Raw genomic sequence first — 8,639 nt, 5'->3', positions numbered from 1 at the left:
CCTAAAGATTTATAAGTAATGTGAACATCCACTAGGCATGTAACCACCTGAGAGATCACAAACCTTTATCATATAATTGTCATTGAAATAAGAAAAAGATCAAGTCGTGTGATCTAACTAAGCACAAACAAACAAGGTCTTAACATAGCACTACCACCATTGCTGGGAAACTCCATTTGACCACTTACTAAGGTAGGGAATGGTACTCAACCCTACACACCTTTCTCTCCGAGAGATTTTCAAATATGAGGTTATCCTTCATATTACCTATCCAAAGATTTAAGCATTGACCAAAAAATTTACAACTTAAAAGGGAAAATCATCCCTCGAGGCAACAAGATACACTACCTCGCCTCCATGATCATCAAATTCATGCCTCACTTCCAATCATGGCTGAACTCCATGAGGTCCTTCCTTAGGTACCACTCTAAGAATGCAACGATTTCCTTAACTTATTAACTTTGCCACACCAAAATAAGGATCAAGTTAAGGTTTCTTAAAGAGAAATAACTAGGAAACATTTTACTAAAATTATAAGCACTTCCAACAAGAAAGGATCAATAACCCAAAACTAATTAAGGGAAGCATCCACAAAGACAACTAAGCATAAAACATACATGCATAATTCTCATTCTACACTATAATAACACTCAACTATGACCATCTGCAAGGGTAAAAAAACCAACAAGAATGTATGAGACCACAATCAATAAGAGAACAATTAACCCCACTAAGAATCAAACACCAAGTATTCATAAAATAAAAAAGCATGCATAGTGAATCCTTCATACAAGAATTGTATCCCTTTACAAGCATCAAAATATAAAAAAATCTAAAATACAAATAGAAACTTTAGTAACTTCTAATTTCACCCAACAAACAATACAAAAGTAATTAGATAGATAATTTTAAAACAATAAATACAAATAATATGTTTATACTAATGCATCATCATACACTACACTATGTTGAAACCTAAGTACAAACATCTAAATGGCATGATGGGTTACATGTTATTCAATAACATTAACATGGCCTCAATGTTTGAAACACATTAAAAATGCATATCAAATATCAAACTAAAATGGCCATAATACCATGATAAGACAAGAATGAAACAAGCAAGAACAAGACTACTTGGTAAGTCAACACCCAACCGTTTACTAGTTACAAGCACAATCCATACAAGGATTTTAGCATAATTTATTCTCAAGGTAAAACAATAGAGAATGGCAATCAATCTCATCTAGAGATTCAAGTGCATATCACTCATTGCCAACATTTGTGAGATTCATACCAACTCACAAGCTAATCATAAAAACGTATCCATGTGTATACATTGCAATTCAAAACTTTTTTAAACACTTCATAGATAATCAAGAAAACAAATTAAATGATACATGAACGAAAATTTAAAACATTCTAACCTAGCCACCACAACAAAGGAATGCCCAAAGAGAAGAATTGTATATTTAAATAATAGTATCGATTAAGCTTAATTTTAAAAACAACTCAAGCATGATCAAGGGTCACAAGCTAAATAAATTATGAAGTTTGCTCACTAGACTACTCAAAAGAATTAATAAACCAATACCAATTAACAAAAGAAAGAATCAATTTAGAAGGTGCACATTTCATAAACTACATGAATAGTTTTATATATGTTGTTGAGAGAGTAAAATGATACACTATACCAAGAGTTCAAGGTTAAATTTGAGTTAAGTAGAACCAATTTTTCAAGTAATAACAAATTCATCAAGCACAATCACATCAGTATGCAATAAGATGATTAAAAGGTTTTTTATGTCGTCACCCAAAGTATCTACAAAAATATTTCACACCATAAGAATGACACTTGAATAAATAATCACATCCAAGGGAATCATAACTATAAAGAAATGATACACAAACACATTATAGTTGTATTTAACAATATAAGGTTGTATAATGAAATGATACACAAACACATTATAGTAGTATTTAACAATATAAGGCTGTGTTACTGCATAATCAAACTTGCAAGCTAAGGTAACTCAACATGTTCACCTACACTACGACTGATTATTATTCAATCACATGAGGCATTCATCTTTACTATATATTAGCATTAACAAGCTTTAAAAGGAATGATGATATAATTGGGGGAGTAATACACACCAACACAAGATCCTCCAAGTCACTAATTATTTTTACAAATCAATATGCACACAATGCAAGAGGAAGAAAACACAATTTCAAATCCCATAGATATAGGATTTGCTAATACATTCCTCTTCACTAAACATTTCTAATAATCCTAGGAAGATAATATAGTTTGGGGATCTAATTCATTGCCCCAAATGATCTATGATGAATGATTACGCTAATGTGATGCACTCAAATGAGGACCAACGCACAATGCACTTCAATCATGCATTTCAAAAACATCAGACAAAACAAGGAAATAATATTTTCCAATTATGCCAAAGTAGGCAATCAAGGAAATAATATTTTCCAATTATGCCAAGTAGGCAATCAAGGTATGATGTTATAAAATACAAGGTTCATTCAAACAAGTATAAACATTACCACATCTCTAGTTTATGTGATAAGTTAGACATGAAAATGCATCAATTCTTTAACCATCAAATGCATCACTCACACAAGAAAAAATCATGCTCAACAAAAATCCAAGAATATAACATTCATTTTTCTCAAATAAGGATTTTGGAGTCAAACCATACTCGACAGATAAACAAGCACAAACAAGACCCCACGAGGATCAATAAAAAAGAACACATTGCTTGGAAGTGGAAAAATAAAAGGGCACTCCTTCATAAATTTAACTAACCCTCCATGCAAACACTCCTCTCACAAGAAGATAAATTTGGCAACACTCACAAACACACAAAGGTCCTACACATGCTCATATGCAACAAGTAGAACTCAAAAGAGCAATCACCCTAAATCTCTAGAGACTTAATCAAGATTTAAATTATCACCTTAGTAAGTGTGGTAAGGCCTCACATGCATTCTTCGCCCATAACATGCTTCGCGGGTTAGCTCGCGCCTAACCCCTTATAATACCACCCCAATTCATACTAGGTAAGAATTTACGAAATTGTCACACAAAACAATCACTTTAGAAACCACACATCAACCATACCAAATTTCCCAATATTTGAACATTGTTCTAATACAAGTGTAATACCCCATGCCACACAACAATGATATTAAACAACTAAATAATTTGTTTTAGATGGCATATAAGAACAACTCTTAACAATATAGATATAATATGCATGTCATGCTACACATTAACATGCATACAAGACGACTCCTAAATATGATGGCATAAAAGACATAACTATGATGTCATGATGATGATTCAAGTCACATAAGGTTTGATAGTAACAACACTTACAATACATTGTCATTACACCAAGCAAGGTGACAAGTGGAAGGATCACCAATCATGATATGAAACTACCATGATTAATAACCTACAAGAGTTCAGAACCACACCCCAACATCAACTAATTCTCAATCCCATAGCAAGTATTCTCTTGTGGGCTCAAGACAAGGGTAGGATGAGAGAATTTTGAGTGTCAATGCTTCATCCTTGTGAAGATCATTTAGATGCAATAAGTACTAAACAAACTAAACTATTCATGCAAATAAGATAAAATAATGTTATCTAATAAGCATGAAATATGAGTGGGTGAATAGACACAAAAAATTCTCTAAGTCAATAAGTTAAACCCAAACCTAAATTATGAGAGTTTGAATTTTTCTTATACATTTTGACCCTTTTTATGCAGCCACCCATTGGGATACCCAATAGCTTGCAAAAAAATTAGTAATTAAAAGAATCATGTGACTTTATTAGTGTCTATAACACATCATTATTAGAGCATTTGTGCATTAGTTTTGGATCATTTATGCAATAAAGAATATGTATCTAACAATAACTTGAGATGACCACTTTTTTACCCTTGTGCACATAAGCAATCCTACCACATTTGTCATAACCAGGGGAAGAGCATCAATAGCCGTCATAGTTAACTTTGGGCACCCACAAATCCTAAACGATACTCGGATTTTGATTTATTTTTAGTTGTGTTTGTATGCGGCTTAATTGCTTATAACTGTTGATCTGGCTTCTGAGTTAGTAATGATGCACATTGTGGAATCAATGATGTGCACAAAGGTAAAGTATACATTTCAAAGTGTTGCTTGATACCTAACTAAAGATGTTCCACTATGCATCCACTCAAAATCACTAGTACTTGTGGACAAATGTCCCAATAGTTTTGCACAAATATTCCAATAGTGAACAAAAATTTATAAAAAAAATGATCAACTATTGGTACAAAACAAATTGATTAATGGTGTTTTCACTATGACAATAAGTGTGCAGCTATTGGAACTATAACGGTTATTGGTCCTCTTCCCCTACCCAAAAGCCAAAACAAAAACTATAAAAACTTAAATCACAAAGAAAGAAAAAAAAAGAAAAAACCAATTTTTTTTTGTCAAAATCCACATACCATTTAAGAGAGGGAACGCAAAATTAACTTTAGCAGCTACTAGTATTTCTCACCTATATAATATAGAAAAATAAAGACACTGTCAATAAAGGTAAATGTTTTGGGTAAATGTTTTGGGTGCACAGCTTTGATACTTTACACATGCCCTAAAAGACTTTGGTGGAATGGAGACACCTGATCTTGCCTATGACTTGTGCACTCACAAATCTAGATTAGTATAAAACCTTCAATCAAAAAAGCAAACCATATATAACAAAAACAGTTAGAGGATTACTCCTGTAAACTAGTAAACTAAATCTTATTGATCCTTTTAATCGATTTTTTTTTCCTTCTGTCCCCAGATTTTTTAATTTCATGAAGGGAATCTCAAAATCAAGATTCACGCGAGTTCATATTTACTCTTGTTTATCTGATCTAACAGACCATATCTACATGTCAATGAGATGATAAACTCCCAAAAACCCGTACCTAAATAACTTCACACCAAACAATAGATCTAAACCCCGACGATACCTTAAAATCAACGTAACTCTCTCCTAACCTATTTCTCTAACTCTACATTAACCTGAAATCTACCTTTTCAGACAACATATTTTTTCATCATTACCTATAACCCTAACCTTTCCCTCTTGCAATCTTCAGTCTATTCACCAAATCATCCTGATAGTGGATTTACCCAATTTTCTATCCTTGGCAAATAACTCAGCCACAGGTTATTTGGTCATCTGATTTTACTAAAAATAAATTGCAGAACAGAAGAAAAAAAAAACTGACTAAAAACCTGGTAGGATTTCGCAAACCTCTGGAAAACTTTCTCCAATACGTCCATCCCCTGCAGTGCTTAGAAGTAAAGCAGTCAGAACGAAACAGTTGCAGTTACTTACTGAAATAGTTGGAATGGGTGGGTCTGGAAAGTAGTTCGTCAATCTGACCATCTTTCCAGACAGCCCATTCCTACCACTCCCTCAAGCAGCCGTAGCTGTAGCGTTCTGAAGGACAACTTGCCGACAGAGTTAAAACTAACAAACGCCATTTAAGATGACTTCTGATGCTCTTTCCCTTTGAAATAAGGAGGCATCTGAAACCCTAACCTTGAGCTTTGAACCCTAACTTTTGCTTTTAAATCTTATCTTTAACTTTGCTTCTCATCCACGGCTCCGGTGGACAACGTGAACTGCAACCTAGTCCCACGGTCCAATGATATGTCTATCCTTTAAAATTATTGTACGTCATCATTAGAGAGCGGTAATCCTTCCCCTTGGTAAGGAAACAAAAGAACACTAGGTGGTGTGTTCCTTGTTAGATTTTTGTTTATTTATTATTGTATTAAATTTTAGTTTTTTAAGGCGCAGTGGGAGGGGTTAAAAAAGATTATTAACTCAAAACAACATAAAATCAAAAATAGATTGACTCATATGGAGCTTGACATATAGTTAGTTAACAACAGTAGTCAATTTGTAGTTAGTTAACAATTTAGATTTCGATGAACCAGTTCTTGTTTTGCCAGAGACACTCTCACAACTAGACAAGAACAATGCAATCTCTAAGGGATGAAGGATTTTCTAGCATAAATGACTTATCACAACTAGACAAGAACAGTGCAATCTCCAAGGGATGAAGGATTTTCTAGCATAAATGACTTATCTAAAGGTTAATAGCTTACAATAGAGGTTAAAATGTCAGAATAGTATAATTCAGGCAGCATCCACAGTTACAGAAACGTCTAGATTATGTCCTGAAATTCAGTACCTGAAGCAATGGTAGTTGTTGGGGAACCCTCATATATCCTCCATTCTGCAGTTGATGATTCTAAAGCCCAAGCCTTGGTAAGTATACTATTTTGTCCACTGTCAAATTCTAAAGACATGGCAAATGCTTTCTTTCTCATAATTGATGATTTGCCACATTTTCTGCTGGGTAAGGTTAGGATAGAGATCCTCAACGATATGATGCTGACGAGTCAGGCTTCTTTCTAAGAAAAACTGTAGAGAATAAGACTAGTTTGCATTAAAAAACCTAATCTCCTAGTTTCCAGCTCTAGGAATATTGAGTTTTTTAATGCAACCTAGTCTTATTCTCTACAGTTTTTCTTGGAAAGAAGCCTGACTCATCAACATCATAAGAGATGTCAGGTGGTACTTGGGCACAAATAAAATGCAACGTAGAGACATGTTTTGATCATGAACAATGCAGTTGTTAACCTTTAGATAAGTCATTTATGCTAGAAAATCCTTCATCCCTTGGAGATTGCACTGTTCTTGTCTAGTTGTGAGGGTGTCTTTGGCAAAACAAGAACTTCTAGACAAGAACAGTGCAGCTGTTAACCTTTAGATAAGTCATTTATGCTAGAAAATCCTTCATCCCTTGGAGATTGAACTGTTCTTGTCTAGTTGTGAGGGTGTCTCTGGCAAAACAAGAAATGGTTAAAATTTCAGAATAGTATAATTCAAGTAGCATCCACAGTTACAGAAACGTCTAGATTATGTCCTGAAATTCAGTACCTGAAGCAATGGTAGTTGTTGGGGAACCCTTATATATCCTCCATTCTGCAGTTGATGATTCTAAAGCCCAAGCCTTCGTAAGTATACTATTTTGTCCACTGTCAAATTAGATAAAGGCATGGCAGATGCTTTCTTTCTCAGAATTGATGGTTTGCCACATTTTCTGTTGGGTAAAGTTACGATAGAGATCCTCAACGATCTCAAATAGATGAAGGATTTGGCCATAACCAGTCCTTGTTATGGATGACTTATCTAGCACAAATGACTAATTACTACATAAAAATTATTGACTTAATCTCGCTTCAACTTTGGATGAAGTTGCATTAATTGACAATAAAATGCAACGTAGAGACATGTTTTGATCATGAACCTCAATTTTGTTAATAATTGTATTTATTATGGTGGTACTTGGGCATGGAAAGTCCTTCATTAGCTGACATTTTCACTCAATATTTTTTATGTAGTAATTAGTCATTTATGCTAGATAAGTCATCCATTATAATTACAAATTGACTACTGTTGTTAACTAACTATATGTCAAGCTCCATGTGAGCACAGAATATGGAACAATTCATAAGAGCAAACCAAAACATCAAAATTAAAAGTTAGAAAAATCAAATTTTATAAGATCATAAACTAATCTCATATCTCTAACAAAATAACCACTATCTAACAGTGAACAAAGTAGAATGTGTCAAATGAAAGATCAATTAGTTTGAGACAAAATTGATCATGACAAGATCTACCAAAGCATTAGAAGCAACATTCACTCGATGGAAGAGCATTAGAGTCGCCATTGTAGTACACACCTCACTTAGGGACAAAGAAAAATATTGCCAATGAAATATAGCTTCCAAAAGAAGACTCGTCACATAGAGAGTTGCTACGCAGCAATAACAAAATAGCAACGAATTGAGCTTTCATTGTGGGTCCAAATAGGGTTCCAAGTTGCCATGGTAAAAATCCATACAATCTTAAAAACTAAAAATGTTCTCTTACAATTGTAATCTATCATATTTGACCATCTAATTTGGGATCATGTATGCTAAAAAAATAATTTAAAATAAGGCTCTTATGTATTGTCTTACACATCTTAGTCATCATGTCCAAAGTAACCTCCCCTAATTTTATCCCTTACAATTGTCATAGAATATATCATACATCTTTAAAAATGATTCTTCCTTAATACACCACTAAGTGGGCATCATTTGACAACTAATAATTCATTTAAGGCACTAACATGTGAAAAAAGTGTGAACTCAAGATTTCACATCCCTATATGGTGAAGCACAAATATTTTAAAAATATGCATTATAAATTATGTCAAGTAATTACAAGATGTCAAATAATAAGTAAATGAAGTTACAGATTGTCAAGGTTGATTCACCTTAATTCCAACAATTTTCACTTGTCAAATACCTTGCAAGAGCTAGGGGAACCATACCATGATGAACTTAATTGTAAGGGGCCAAGAGGCCTCTATAATCTAAAAACCATCTAAAATTCTCTATACTCATGAGCTTAGCTAATAAATATGCAAGATTCATCAAAGTCCTTACCATAACAAAGTTCACCCTGCCATCTTCAACCATATCTCTCATGAAATGAT

This window comes from Cryptomeria japonica, chromosome 5 (assembly GCF_030272615.1).
Source record: "Cryptomeria japonica chromosome 5, Sugi_1.0, whole genome shotgun sequence".
NCBI lineage: Eukaryota > Viridiplantae > Streptophyta > Pinopsida > Cupressales > Cupressaceae > Cryptomeria > Cryptomeria japonica.
The sequence above is the reverse complement of the archived record's forward strand: the minus strand, read 5'-3'. Positions refer to the sequence as shown.